Raw genomic sequence first — 16280 nt, 5'->3', positions numbered from 1 at the left:
AAACAGTATTTTGCAGGCGATCTATTACCTTATTTCATTTACTCTCCAGTTGAGTGGTATTCGAAAAATTCAGAACCAATGACAAAGTGTTTTGTTTTTCAATTTAATTTTAAAGTATTTTTAAAAATATTTCTAGTTCATTTTTTTAAATATCTCCTTTGACGGATTGCTTTAGATTCCTTCATTCATAACCCACTTTAAACTGTTACAGTGTAAACCTTCGATTGACGTAGCCACAGGACCCAAATTTACTGACGCCTTAAGACCACACACGCGTGTGTGGTCTTAAGGCGTGACAGTTTTGCCAATCTCTCTCAAGTTGCCATGACGACCTGAAGGCGGTTTGTCTACCACGGAAACTAGTTCTATTTTAAACTTAATTTTCCAACCGTTCTGCGTAACTAGATTTCTTGTTTGTGAACCCAGCCACCACACTTACACAACATAATATCAGTACTTGCTGTAACTAAACTATGGGATGGGCAACCAAGTTCGATTCCCGGCAGGGGCAAGAGTTGATTATTACATCTGTGATTTTTCGCCTGTATAATTTTACACTTCGTAACGTCAGATAAAATTCTACACTCTGGCTGTTTTTATCTACAAAATATTTGTTCTTGTATAGTTTTATATGTATTTATGTTCCAGGCCTATAATATTTATATTCCCGGTATTCACAGGAACGAATTCTATGACGTAACACAGGCTTATAATTAAGATGGCTGAGAAGAAGGAACTTCATGCTCGCTTTCAGACCTACTTAAGCGTTATTTAAATACTATATGTTATGATAATGTTGCGTCATATTGTGATGATTATAATTGTTTAATTTTAACCGTCTAATCACAATAAAATATTTTATTAAATATTAAAATATCATTACTACAATTAACATTTAATATTTTAAATATTTTAAATATTAAATGTTAATTATAGTAATGATATTTTAATATTTTAATATTATTCTAATCACAATAAAATATTTTATTAAATATTAAAATATTAAAATATCATTACTACAATTAACATTTAATATTTAAAATATTTAAATATTTAAATATTAAATGTTAATTGTAGTAATGATATTTTAATATTTTAAATATTAAATGTTAATTGTAGTAATGATATTTTAATATTTTAAATATTAAATGTTAATTGTAGTAATGATATTTTAATATTTTAAATATTAAATGTTAATTGTAGTAATGATATTTTAATATTTTAAATATTAAATGTTAATTGTAGTAATGATATTTTAATATTTTAAATATTAAATGTTAATTGTAGTAATGATATTTTAATATTTTAAATATTAAATGTTAATTGTAGTAATGATATTTTAATATTTAATAAAATATTTTGTTGTGATTAGACGGTTAAAATTAAACAATTACTATATGTTAGTTGTTATGGTTCTTTATCGTCAGTGAGATGAGTGATAACATTTTAGGCATAGATTAGAAGATGTTATTATAGGATGACCCCCTGCCAATGTAATTATGCACAACGTAAGCGGAAGTTAACCCATCGACATTTCGATGGTGGCGTAGGTATCGATCGCCGAATGCTCATGATATGTAATTGTAGAGGTCATTGTGTAAATGCAATGCGCGTGTGTTTGTTGACTGGATATGGGTTTAGTTGCGGGCTTATCGTTAGATATATATCGAACTGCATTTGTTTAATTAAACTCTTGACTTCGAGAGTGGGAGTTGATCGGAATGCCATGTTATTATAATATCACAAAATCCTTGCACAGCAGAGGAATAAATACGGTGTTCCAAAAAGATATTCAAAGTCTATGCTTTTATTAAGCCGTGAATCTTGAGGTTGTAAAGTCATGTTAATAATTTTCAGAGGAATATTCTCATTACAGAGGTGTCAAGAGTGAAGGGTTTCCGGTGAAGAAATATTAATAGAAAGGAACTGCGATGGTTTAAGCATGACTCGAGAAGATAAAGCTATACACTACAACAAAAAATTAGAAGTGAAAGTTGAAAGTAATGAGGACAGAGAGAAATATTTCTAGCTGCCTGGAGAAAGCATTAGAGACTAATTGGATTCACAGAAATTTTTAGAAGGATGTCAGAACTTGATGAAGACAGTGCGGAGGAAATCTCTTACGCTTACAAATTAGCTTCTGAACTGCGCTGAAAGCTCTGCCTGCGTTGTTTGTACATCCGTTGCACACGTTTTTCGCCGACGTGGTTTCTGAATGGGTGATTTGCTGAGCAGCTTTATGAAGAGTGCGTTCTTAAAAATTAGGAAAAGTTAAAATAATGATGACGCTCATTAACATTCTAGCACACTTCAGCTCATTTTCCTGTATTATACAGGGTCTTATAGACACAGGGCAAAGAAATTAACAGCTACATTTATCCACCTTTCCCTCTGGCTAGAAGTGAGCGGTGGAGTCCCAGTGGCATCTGCATGTCCCATTCATGTGTTTCGTATGGTTCTCACTATAAACGGCGATTAACCTTTGATCTATGTAATGGCGAAGTGTTGTGTTTTCTTTGCGGTACGGACTGATTCTTAAATTATATTTAGACGAGCTTCGTCTTCAAAGGGTTAGTGTAAATTTAATCCGCGGTGCAAATTTCTTAGCTTCGTTAGTAACATTAAAATGAGTCTAAATATATTTATTTTGTACAGTCTATACACAAACGTTTGATGTTTATTGGTGTTGTAAAAAATTATATAATATTAAAACATTTTATTGTGTAAAATATTATATTAGCGCTCTTAATCGTAAATACGATTTTACATTATATTTTTTAGCGCTTTTTATTAAAACGACATGTTTCGACGGGTAATACCGTCGTCTTCAGGTTTTTATCAATTTAAAAATTTAAAATATATATAATTTAAAAATAATGTACAAAATAAATATATTTAATCAAACACAAACATGACGCATATAAGATACAAATTAAAATGAGTCTGTTTTCCTTTTGTTTAAACGATACGATGATTTGAATACGCCTGACATGGTATTTACGAATCCGGTTTATCAAAGTGTAAATCCCTTTGTAAACAGCGCAGTTTAACCTCCGTAACGCACCACTGCTATTGCTCATAAGTCTAGTTCGAAGTCGCGTCCGTCAGACGCTGAAATTATTTGCATGTGATGTGGAAAGCAATTTTTCGCCTTCCTTTTTCCTGAGCTGTTTATTTCCTATATCACAACATAGATGTCTCTGCTGTAAGCTACATACTGGGAACGTCGTATTCAAAAATGTCATTCCATGGCCTGCACTGTGGCTCTCTTTGAATCCGGCCTGAGCAGGAGAGGGAGGGGAAATTGGATTTCACTGTCTGGAAAATCTAGATGTTCCTCTCAGATCCATCGATGTTTCCATCAGTGTCAGTTCTGAAAAGTAATTTATTTCTCTTTTGCCAATCCGGAAACAGCCTCTTACCACTGCAGATGTTGGGATGTGGGATTTATACTCTGAAGATTTGAGATGTATGGCTTCATGTCAGAAGTAGTGTTTCCAGATCGACGAACAAATGTTCTCGGCCCAACGGATTGCAGACTTCGGTGTTTCCACTGCCCTACGATATAATGTAATACGTCAATCTTATGACGACTTTTCGTAAAGAACGGAATACGTACATCGTGGTCCAAGACGATTTCAGTCGGATGCTGTTAGAATGTCTGAGCTCCGTGTCCGTCTGCCCTCCTGTATGCAAGCAGTACACAAAATGAACGCGTAATGGAGAAGTCGTGACCATTTATGTGTTTCTGTCTGTGAAACTGCCCGATGAATTGCAGAGAATGAAAAGTTCTGTCTGCTGGGTAAAGCGCCGTGTAGTCTGGTGGAAGTTTTCCGACGTTTCATAGGTCAGCATGTACTTCTGAAACGTCGGCGCACATCAACCAAGAAAATAGCAAATCCTACGTTCGTGCTGTTGCTTGTTTAATTTGTTGAATGAGATAAGTTTGTGCCCAAAGCCGCTTGCATTGTAGAGCGGTTCAGTTGGAGTTGCGGACTGCTCTGTTTGCAGAACACGAGGAACTTTCTTCCAGAATAATAAAATACTTTTGGTTTTGTTTGAAACGACGCCTTAGGGGGAGAAAACGCTGACTTCTGGGTCTGCTCGTTCTCTCTCTCTCGCTGCTGGAACTCTCTGCTCCCTCCAGGAAGTTGAATGCGGTGTGAAGTTTTATTTCAAAACTCAGTTCTTTCTGCGAAGTTTGCCCTCACTTATTTTCGTAGTCGAACGCGGCGTTTGTTTTTCTACCTGTTGATTAGCATTGTTTCTTTTTGTGTATTTAACGACACTGCATTATTTGCAGAAAGCCGTCTCGCTTGCTACCTTATATCACTAAGGGAGTGAGGAAATGCAAGAATTGTAAGTAGTTCCGGCTTAACACACTGTTGCAGTCTCTATATTTCTTTGTTTATTGAAGGCTCTTGGTTCGTCAGAGGGTGGAATTGTAACAAAGAATAGTGAATATTTCCCATCATCTACATGTCAGGTGAGATTTCAGATTCTCATAGCGACGAGTATAAAGATAGCTGTTATACCATGTAGTTTGGTAGATATCGACCGACGTTTCAGATGAGCTTAATGCCTCCATCATCTCCGTATTGATGATGGAGGCAGTAAACACTTCCGAAACTTTGGAAAATATCTTACTACACGCGGCATAATTCGAGAGGACAGTCGTATTAATCTACACGTACGTGTCAGACGTCAGCCAACCGGTTTTAGTTCTAGGAAATGAACTTGACACTGTAGGAGTATTAGGATTGATTGATGCGTAGGGTTGATGAGCAGAACATTAATTTCTTAGGGGGTATTCGAACCCGAGACCTCAAACTCCATGGCTACGCACAGTCCCCTTTCAGACTTGAATTGGAATCATCATCATTATCACCCAATTATTTTTATACTCATTCGTGTTACGTGGCTATCCAATCTCAGATAAAGTACGCGCAGTGCAGGACATTAAAATATAGCACGGAAAGAGAACATGAAAATTAATTCGACATTCTCGACCTATCAGTAGAAAATAACCACAACCATTAAATTTTATTATTTATAGAGAAATCAGTACCTCTGATGTTGCCATACACAACATCATTTTATCTGTTTGTATTAATTAAACCGTGATCCGGATAAAAACATTCAATATCTCTGCAGAGGCAAACATGAAATAAATATTTAATGTCACAAATATATTAAAATAGTACTGATGTGGCAGTTATTATTTAAACCAGAAAATACCAGGAGAGGAATTGTTGCATTGCCCATAAAATAATTGATGTACACTTCGAAACAAATAACAGTTACTGCAAGCACGCAGTTTTCCTGTGCAGAGAGACAAACAAAACCTGTAATAAAACTATTTAAAGATGATAGAAAGATATCTTTCCGCATTAGGAAAACGGGATGTAAATATTTATGTTCAAATAGAACCATAACGGAAGTGGTGTACACACGGAAGTTAAATTCCTTGACTGTACCCTATAAGTGGTTCGCCACGGTGGTCTAGCGGTCAGAACACTAGCCTTGTAAGCCTGGGGTCCCGGGTTCGATTCCCGGTGGTGCTCAAATTTATAACTTGTGTTGGGCAAGGCCGTGGTCTAGGCATCACGGAGTTTTCCTCCGGGGTCTTCCCCGGTTTCTCCGTGGCATCCCAACAATTACTCCATTCACACACAGAAGAAGGCAATGGCAAACCACTTCTGGATCATCTGCCAAGAACGTATATGAACAGGTCCCAGTCCGAGAAAAGGATGGAAGGATCCTGTTCATATGGACCTGTCGTCAGACAGAACACTAAATAATAATAAGATGAGGTGGTCTAGCGGTTAGAACGCTGGCCTTGTAATCCTGGGGGTCTCGGGTTCGATTCCCGGCGGTGCCCGAATTTATAACTTGTGTTGGGCAAGGCCGTGGTCTAGGCAACACGGAGTTTTCCTCCGTGGCATCCCAACAATTACTCCATTCACACACAGAAGAAGGCAATGGCAAATCACTTCTGGATCATCTGCCAAGAACGTATATGAACAGGTCCCAGTCCGAGAAAAGGATGGAAGGATCCTGTTCATATGGACCTGTCGTCAGACAGAACACTAAATAATAATAAGATGAGGTGGTCTAGCGGTTAGAACGCTGGCCTTGTAATCCCGGGGTCTCGGGTTCGATTCCCGGCGGTGCCCGAATTTATAACTTGTGTTGGACAAGGCCGTGGTCTAGGCATCACGGAGTTTTCCTCCGGGGGCTTCCCCGGTTTCTCCGTGGCATCCCAACAATTACTCCACTCACACACAGAAGAAGGCAATGGCAAACCACTTCTGATCATCTCTGCCAAGAATGTATATATGTATGAGCAGGTCCCTGACAACCTGAAGAGGTTTGAAGCATCCTGTTCATAATATATGGGCCTGTCGTCAGACAGAACACTACAAATAAAACAAATAACCCTATAAGTACATTGGTCAAATGGCGCAGTGAACGTTACCAAGTCACGATAACCGACGAAGAAACATCCAAATTCACACAATGTACGATAAACATTTATCATTCGTACGGAAATGTAAACAGTAGGCTATATTCAACAAAGATGGCTGTCTTCTAGATTGTATTTCTGTGTAGACTAGTAAAAGTAAACAAAAGTTTCAGAGGTCATTGCTGCCTCCATCGTCAGCGAGATAACTAATCGCCCTGATGATGGAGGCAGAAAGTACCTCAGAAACGTTTGTCAACTTCTACCAGACTACACGGTGTGGAAACCACAAATTCTAAATTCATTGAATATACCAGATGTAAACAGAAGGGCGTGGTAAATATAATACATATATACAGAACTTTACGAGAAAAATAATTGTAATCCTATATTCGAAGTAATAATAGAATCCTACAGGTCAGATGGCAGCACCCAATTGCACAACGCAAATCAGATGCAGGTAATCCACGGCAGTCATTCTGTAGTTGGTCTCTGGTGAGTGCGTTGTGCGCAGACCCACGTAAGTTTTCTTAACAGATTAAGTACTGTAGAATGTAACAACGAGAATGTTTCTCGAAATTGTATTAAAATAATTAACGGAAAAAATATCATGCTGCTGATAATTAAATATATATTACTTCATAACTTATATAATTATGTGTACAGCCCTACATAAGTACAAAGTATTGTAGAAAAGTATTCTGTTTTCTCTCACAAAAGAAAAATGAAGATGAAGGAATAGTACCGTTTAAACATTAACATGAATAACACAGAAGCAGGAAGATGGCTTCTAGGATATTGCGTCGTGTAATCTGATAGATACTGACCGACGTTTCAGAGGAGCATACTGCCGCCATGATACTTTTTGAATAGTAACGGCCTTTACAAGTTTTAGAGTCGAAAGCCATGTTACTGATCGAAAAATATTACTTGTATTGAGTCTGCTGGCCTTGTAAATGTAATACAAATTTGATACAAAGTCAAATGTGTTGTGTAAAAGGAAGAATGTAAGTGATATGAGATTAAACGCTCACTTCCATGCGTGCTACATGTACCGACGATCTTACGTGGACTCTCAGTATCACATTTAATCGAAATTTGGTTATTACTTTTGAAGGTTAAACTATTAACAGACCGGCAGACGAACTTCCCATGTACACGTTCAGTTTAGCGGTTAATGAAATTTAAATGTCCCTTGATTTTTGCTGTCTAGCAACTGTATAATGTTTGATGACGTCACTCTTGAGGACGTCATTGCCATGGTAACATGGCTTCATGTTCTGCAGAGCATTGCTCTCAGGGTCAGGGGTCCACACACTCATCCGTGCTTGTAAATCCCCGAGGAAATCCGAACTTTAGTCTCGTTGCCAGAGTTTCGTATGTTCCATCGATGGAGTCCGCCTGAAAGCAGCAGAGTTCTGTTTGAAACCTCCCTCTGTCTCTGCGATATATAACGCGATCAACCTGGTTACCTCACTTTGTACTCAGTCAAGTTTCGGCTGGTATCCTCTTGAGTTCCCCTCCGCGACACTGTTAGGATGACAGTATAAAATCGGCCACAACCTCTCTTCCACATTAATGCCGGTCCACCGTACATAACCATTTTTCCATATCGATCGGCGTTAAATAACCTCTACAACTGTTTTGAGTCATAATATAAGAACAGAAATCTTCGAGCATTACATAGTTTGCTGAGTTGTGGCGCACGGTGATCACCCTGATGGTGTAGGCAGCAGAAACCTCTGAAACGTCGGTAAATTTCTACCAGACTACACGGCGCAACAACCCAGAAGACAGAAATCTTCATACTCATCGCCCTGATGATGGAGGCAGTATGACCTCTGAAACGTCGGTAAATTTCTACCAGACTACACAGCGCAATAACCCAGAAGACAGAAATCTTCATACTCATCGCCCTGATGATGGAGGCAGTATGACCTCTGAAACGTTGGTAAACATCGACCAGACTACACAGCGCAACAACCCAGAAGACGGAAATCTTCATACTCATCGCCCTGATGATGGAGGCAGTATGATCTCTGAAACGTCGGTAAATTTCTACCAGACTACACAGCGCAATAACCCAGAAGACAGAAATCTTCATACTCATCGCCCTGATGATGGAGGCAGTATGACCTCTGAAACGTTGGTAAACATCGACCAGACTACACAGCGCAACAACCCAGAAGACAGAAATCTTCATACTCATCGCCCTGATGATGGAGGCAGTATGACCTCTGAAACGTCGGTAAATTTCTACCAGACTACACAGCGCAATAACCCAGAAGACATAAATCTTCATACTAAGAATCGCCCTGATGACGGAGGCAGTATGACCTCTGAAACGTTGGTTAACATCGACCAGACTACACAGCGCAACAACCCAGAAGACAGAAATCTTCATACTCATCGCCCTGATGATGGAGGCAGTATGACCTCTGAAACGTCGGTAAATTTCTACCAGACTACACGGCGCAACAACCCAGAAGACAGCCATCCTAATATTCCCCGCTTTCGGAACCTGACATTTCACATGTGTGAAATTGGCCTTCCGTCCGGAATTCTTTGTAAACCCCTGAGTCATACGGAATCACGTTCAACTCTGCTTGAACTGTGTTCTGTACTAGGGAAATTGGAGATTCTTTCGGCCCTTGTTTATACTCGTATACATGCAGACAGTCGTTCTCGTTTCCGTACTTAGGAAATAGGGACAGGCGAACCAGTGTTTTTCTTCCCCCAAATCCTTGACACAGCTAACATGTGTGTGTGTGTATTGTGTGTCTGTTTGTGGCATCTTCTCCAAACAAAATGAAACCAGTAACTTGGACATAACACCTGTCGCTGAATTTGCCTACTCTCTTATTGAAAGCTGTCCTGGATTTATCAATTGAATAAAAATTTACTTGGATATTATCCATCGTCTAGTAATAAAAACGTAAAAAACGTAAAAACGACGTTTCGGAGATGAGACTCTATCTCCGTCTTCAGGTTCCTACTCAGTTGGGCCCACTAGATAGAGCTAATCCCTATCTCCGGACAAATTAAAAAAGTGAAAGTCCCAGAATAAAAAGGCATAACTACACCATCCATCCGTGGGACGTAAAAAAGTAAATAGTAGAAATAAAGTTCGTTAAACACGATAAAGCCACGGATGGATGGTGTAGTTATGCCTTTTTATTCTGGGACTTTCACTTTTTTAATTTGTCCGGAGATAGGGATTAGCTCTATCTAGTGGGCCCAACTGAGTAGGAACCTGAAGACGGAGATAGAGTCTCATCTCCGAAACGTCGTTTTTACGTTTTTTAGGTTTTATTACTAGACGATGGATAATATCCAAGTAAATTTTTATTCAATTGACTCTTCACCATCGTCAAGAAGTTTTAGATTTGGATTTATCAAGCTTATCACAACACTTGCCACACAAAATCCAATTCGTTTTCTTTGATATTTAAGCTGAGATTTTGCAAAAAAAAATGTATTGAGGGCTGTACAGAGTAAGAAACAAATGAGTATCGGGTCATTACGATGGAAGGAGGGATGGCAAACTTTGGCCATTCAAAGATTCTCCGGTTTACGAGGGAATTTTAAGATGTGAATTTTTAGATTCTCAAGGCGACGAGTACGAAGTTGCTTTTTGGGATATTTTTCGTGTAATCTCATAAAAATTTACCGACGTTTTAGTGATGCTTACTGCAGTAAGATTTATACAAATTAATTCGATATAACTTGTAAACTTAATATTATTGACGCCAAGTTATATATTATTAAAGAATGTGTTATCATCTCTGGTCTGATATTATGATGAAATTAATAACCTTTACGTTGATATATTTTGTGTTACATTTTTGCTTGGAGGCTTATGGTGTCGCTGTGCACGAAATGCTTGAGACATCGTCATGTCGTTGCCCATGGCGGTCTGGTCACTGTTGGTAACGTTCCCGATTTTCTAACAACCCCATAATCAATTTAGCTACATTTATTTCTCTGAAGATTGTTCTGCAAACATTCTGCTTCATAATTTGTTATTTTGAAACTTAAGTTGTGTGTCTCAGTTTTGTTTCAACTTCAAGCTTTTAAAAACCCAGCTCTCATGCTGTCTCGTTCCGTTTGCATATCGCATGCCCTTACATAAATATTTTACAAGGCAATTTGCCCATGTTTCGAGCCAACATCTGCATGTCTTCGGCTATTATCTTATTTAGTACGAAGAAGTCTTTGGGCTGAAGAGCGGCCACGTTGCTGCCTGCACGCTGGTAGCCATGGGCAAAACCCTCATTAAGAATAGTCCATTTCAAGCTCAGCTATTAAATAAATTCCAAGATAAAATTAAAATCAGCTGTCTCTGTTTGCCTTTGGGGTGTAAGTCCATACAGCATGACGCTGTGTGGATTTTTACGCGGATACCAAGTTCTCGAAGACGCAAGATTCCGTCTCATCTTCAGATATTCTGTGTCGACGTTCCTGGTCTGAAGTGTTCTACAATGATTTTCCTTGTTGTTTCATTTGTACCACACTAAACTCTTCTGTGGAATATAAAAGGCTACACGTGAACCTGATGTGGTCTGTGGTTTGCCAATAGCTGTTTTTGTTTCTCCTTTAAGTTTGTTCGGAAATTGTTTTTCGCCCTGTTCATTGGAGCTCAGAGTTGCAGTGGTCTCTTTATTAGACAGCTGCTACTTTAATTGCGTATATTTTCATTTTTCTGAGTTTCGATCTTCTCGTATTTCATAAAAATCACGTTTCCAATTTCAGGACATTCGTTTCGTGTCTTTCAAGCTAATTTCATCAGGAGGATTAAAGGTTCTTTACGTTGAACGCTGACAAATGCAATTAAGCATTTCGGTGACAAAGAATCGAGTTGCTACTCTTTCAGAGGTTTGTAAACTAGTCTGTTAATAATTTATAAACAATGAATTGATATTAATATCATACCTTCAATTTTGTTATGTTTCTACTCGGTTGTTTTCGTTCAGGACGGTGTAACATAATTTATTTATCATATATAGCGGTTAGAACGCTGGCCTTGTAATCCTGGGGGTCTCGGGTTCGATTCTCGGCGGTGCCCGAATTTATAACTTGTGTTGGGCAAGGCCGTGGTCTAGGCAACACGGAGTTTTCCTCCGTGGCATCCCAACAATTACTCCATTCACACACAGAAGAAGGCAATGGCAAACCACTTCTGGATCATCTGCCAAGAACGTATATGAACAGGTCCCAGTCCGAGAAGAGAAAAGGATGGAAGGATCCTGTTCATATGGACCTGTCGTCAGACAGAACACTAAATAATAATAAGATGAGGTGGTCTAACGGTTAGAACGCTGGCCTTGTAATCCTGGGGTCTCGGGTCTCGGGTTCGATTCCCGGCGGTGCCCGAATTTATAACTTGTGTTGGGCAAGGCCGTGGTCTAGGCAACACGGAGTTTTCCTCCGGGGGCTTCCCCGGTTTCTCCGTGGCATTCCAACAATTACTCCATTCACACACAGAAGAAGGCAATGGCAAACCACTTCTGGATCATCTGCCAAGAACGTATATGAACAGGTCCCAGTCCGAGAAAAGGATGGAAGGATCCTGTTCATATGGACCTGTCGTCAGACAGAACACTAAATAAATAAATAAATAAATATTACGACCTAAACAGATCAAGAGACAGGGCTTATGATAACGTTTGGTACATGCTGTCACATAAGCACAACTAATGCGAGGTGTGGTATTAGTTTCGCATGTCTCATACCTGAACTTTGGCCTTTATCCGCACAACCACACTCAACGGAATTAACGTTGTCGTAAATTTTACATTTAGAAACCTCACAAAATTATTTATCGAGGAGCGTCGTCATGTGATTAAGCACGCGTATGAATAAGTATGACGTCACTCAGTTTTAGGATAGAGCGGGCAGTTGCTTATACACCAGTAAAGTAAAGTGACTTAAAGAAAGACAGACGACTTTGTGTTGTTTGTTTTTGGGAGGATTCGCTGAGCTAGCAATCTTAACACGAACGCTCAGCTGCAAGTCTTGTGTACAATTCTGAATTACGACAAAGTAAGAAGTCTGACAGTAAATGGTAAACCTCTCTTCTCTTGGTTAAAACGTTAAAAAAAACATGCTTTATCCCGAAAGATAGTAATTTACATACTTCTGAATAATTGCGCAGGTATTTGCATGTGAAAACAAAACATAACGCATGTTGAATAAAGTTATCGACGATGGACGTTGGGCCGAATTCTGGTTACTGAAGATGAGATACTGCATTTTTCTACTTATGACGTGCGACGCTAGCCTTGTAATCCTGGGGTCCCGGGTTCGAATCCCGGCGGTGCCCGAATTTATAACTTGTGTTGGGCAAGGCCGTGGTCTAGGCAACACGGAGTTTTCCTCCGGGGGCTTCCCCGGTTCCTCCGTGGCATCCCAACAATTACTCCACTCACACCCAGAAGAAGGCAATGGCAAACCACTTCTGGATCATCTGCCAAGAATATATGTATATGTATTTATGAGCAGGTCCCTCATAACCTGAAGAGGATGGAAGGATCCTGTTCATAATATATGGACCTGTTGTCAGACAGAACACTAATAATAATAATAATAATAAAAAAATTACTTGTGAATATGCAATCCCTTATAACGCGTGTCTCAGGTATCTTAATAATCTTTCCGTTGAGGGATGGAGCTGTTTAGTGTTAATGTAACAGTTCAGATGAACGTTTCGAGCGTCTGACGGGGCTGATTATGGAATCTGAACGTAGTGGGACTGTGACACCCCGAACCTGCGGATCAGCCACAATAGTTTATTTCAGTGGAACAAATGCAGTGTTTCTGGAATTCTGGGCAGAAGGGTTGAAGCTGGAAATTCCTCGGTCGGTCAATTGCACCTTTTATACACAGTCCGGTTGAGGTCAGCGCCATCTGCCCCGTATCTCGAATTGCGAACGTTCCCGCATCTCTCTCGCCTTGGGGGGTGGGGGGGGGGAGACCGGAACTTTGGTATGTTTCTCGTACAGTCTAGCTAGAATATAGTAGACAACGATTTGATTGTTCATGGTGATGAATTACGAGAGATATCACGTAAGTATGAAGATGACTTGTCACCTGGGATGTTGCGCCATGTAGTCTGGCAGATATTACGTGTCACTGAAACGTCGGAAAACTTCTACGAGACTACACGGTGAGTTATCTCAGAAGGCTGACAGATTCGTACATTTTTTGTGAAAATAGGTCTGTTGCTTTGGATGTTGAAAAGGGGGGCCATTTTATTCCGTTATTTCCACGTCACATTTTTGAAGCTGAAGTGTTTGGTCTGAAGGCCGAGATGGAACTTGTTGAATTATAGGCACAAAGTTTCCAAGTTTTTCAATTGAAACAGCGCAGAACCTTCGCCACGCAGCCTCGCTCACCTCATTGCCTCTGGGTTGAAATTCCCGTTTAAACTTCTTTCATATCTTCGCGGAATATCTAAATAGAACTTGGTAATGTTAGTTTCCATAGCAATCGCAAGGAAATGCTCATCCATCACGTTTCATTTCAGGAGCAGTTATGCGACTTCTTAGTGTCGTACCCAAATATTTGTAGTTGTCTTTAGTGACTACATAAAGTATCTTGATTTTTGTATATTCAGCCGAGTACTTTACACAGCGGGAAGCTTCTTTGGGCCCTGAATGGCAAAGTTGTGTCCACACGTAATGTATCCTAGCTCGAATACTGCAAGTAAAATTTTACGACTTGATAAATATATCGTAACGCTAGCCATAAAAACGAATAGGAAGCTCGGAGACCTGATTATGTAACTTCTTTCAGAAACTCGTGGTATGGAAACATATTTTGCGCATCATAGGAAACTGCTTTATGTAGCGAAACGTCTTCTGCGTCGTCTTCAGCGTTTGCGGACTAAACCGTATGGACTTGCACATTTCGGAATGATTTATGGAATTATTAATCTGTTTACACACTCAGCAAGACCCCTTGGGCTGGGATCAGCCGTACGAAAAACCTCTACAAACACAGGACAGCAAAACACAGAAAAACATACAGTCGTGTCTCGAGTGAGATTCGAATCCATGACCACAATTTTCGAGCGGTAAAGAGTCGACGCCTGTGTCTTTCTACCTTTGAGTATTAAAAACTGTTTAATCCTCTTAAGCCGTAGCTCGTCTAAATAATAATTAATAAATTAGTCCGTACCACAGAGAAAACACAACACGTCAACATTACAAAGATCATTTTTTTAATGATGTTTACGGAAATAATCCCTGTTTACACCGAGAATTATACAAGACCCATAAATATAAAATTCTGTTTACTGATTGTAATAGCAGGTGGTACACAAAGTTCCCACTGGGTCTTAAAGCGTTAGATATTTTTGATAAATAGACTGTGAAGTTATGGACTTAATTCTACTGGCTCTGTGAACGTGGCGTGAACCGACTGACACCAACCTTCATTAAACAAATTAACTAACTAACTAATTAATTAACTGCATGGAGCACAGTCCTTCTTGACAAGCCGATAGTACTCTCAGCTACTCAATAACTTCCCCACTTCACATGAAACCCAAAGGTTCATTGACGTGTTCTCAGGAACCCGCCACCGGTCCCTATTCTGATCCAAATGAATCCAATGCCGCCCAACCAGATTTCCCTGAGATCCATTTTAAGCGACTCTTTGTCAATGTTGTGAATATTTATTTCTCTAAACGAGTCTAAGATGCCTATAAACTCTGAAGTTGATACAGCATCGTAAAATAACATAAGAACCAATTTGAAGATGGCCGTCTTCTTGGTTGTAGCGCCATGTAATGTGGTAGAAGTTTATCAATCGTTTCACAAGTCCTTGTTGCGTCCATCGTCAGGGCGATGATCATTGGTCGGTTAACTTCTACCAGACTACAAGGTGCTACAACCCAGAAGACAGCCATCCTCGTACTCACGGCCGTGAAAGCCTCAAACCCAACTGCATGCCATGAACTTCTCAAATATATGAGGTCAGTTTGTAAGTTGATATAATTGCGTCATATTGTGAATTAAAATTTAATTATTCGTGTTTTTTCCGTCTAATCACAATTGTATATAAATAAAATTTATACATAAGATATTAAAATATCATTTACATATTTGGTACATCATAAATGATATTTTAATATCTTATGTATAAATTTTATTTATATACAATTGTGATTAGACGGAAAAAACACGAATAATTAAAGAGGTCAGTTTGTCTGACTTAATGACTGGAAATGTTCAACTTACTAAATGGTGGCTTTTGTCTTCTTACGTCTCGAGTGTTCGCTGTACTTCCGGGTTAGCCGCCGAGGGTGGCAGAGCCCACGATACAACCTGTAAACAAAGCAGTTGGAACCAATGTTACACAGAAAACCACATGAAGCAAATATGAAATGCAGACTTATTTTAAAGCAGCATTTAACCAACTAAGAGTGAGTTGCTGGTAGAATTTATACAGCCAGATCAGACAATACGCAAAGTGATAACATTTTGCGACACAAAGTGTTAGTGTGCCTTCGACTTCTGCTTAAATTTTGTTCTGTAAGTTCTTCCTAACCAACAAAATCTAAAAATCAACTCGCTTGTCTTCTTATATTGACGTCACCAAAGCTAACAGTTACTGCTGTAGTTATGGTTGCGTTTTAAGTGGATCATCCTGTATTATATGGAGAGCTTACGAACTTTTTTTCCAAGTCTCGTCACGTAACTGATTTTATTACGTAGACTAAGCTACGAGCCATGGCCGGCATCCAAAGTTGACATCAGACGACTTTATTTTCTCTGCTTCGAACTAACACTCCATGGAGCAGAGTCATTTTTGA

The 16280-nt window shown here is 39.2% G+C and overlaps 2 protein-coding genes across 4 annotated transcripts in view; one reads left to right on the top strand and one right to left on the bottom strand.

The window, feature by feature from the left end:
• Positions 1-16280, top strand: part of LOC110828757 (uncharacterized) — a 161582-nt gene that overhangs the window by 99482 nt on the left and 45820 nt on the right. The gene's annotated exons all lie outside the window — the stretch shown is intronic.
• LOC110828765 (uncharacterized) overlaps positions 1-16280 on the bottom strand; it is a 101043-nt gene that overhangs the window by 67419 nt on the left and 17344 nt on the right. The window contains exon 2 of the mRNA XM_087342712.1: positions 15706-15792. The gene's annotated coding sequence lies outside the window, so the exon portion shown is untranslated. The remainder of the gene's footprint in view (positions 1-15705; positions 15793-16280) is intronic.

This window comes from Zootermopsis nevadensis, unplaced genomic scaffold (genome assembly GCF_977971745.1).
Source record: "Zootermopsis nevadensis isolate Lab colony 2312 unplaced genomic scaffold, Znev_1.0 Znev_ptg000004l, whole genome shotgun sequence".
NCBI classification, from domain to species: domain Eukaryota; kingdom Metazoa; phylum Arthropoda; class Insecta; order Blattodea; family Termopsidae; genus Zootermopsis; species Zootermopsis nevadensis.
The sequence above is the reverse complement of the archived record's forward strand: the minus strand, read 5'-3'. Positions and strand labels throughout refer to the sequence as shown.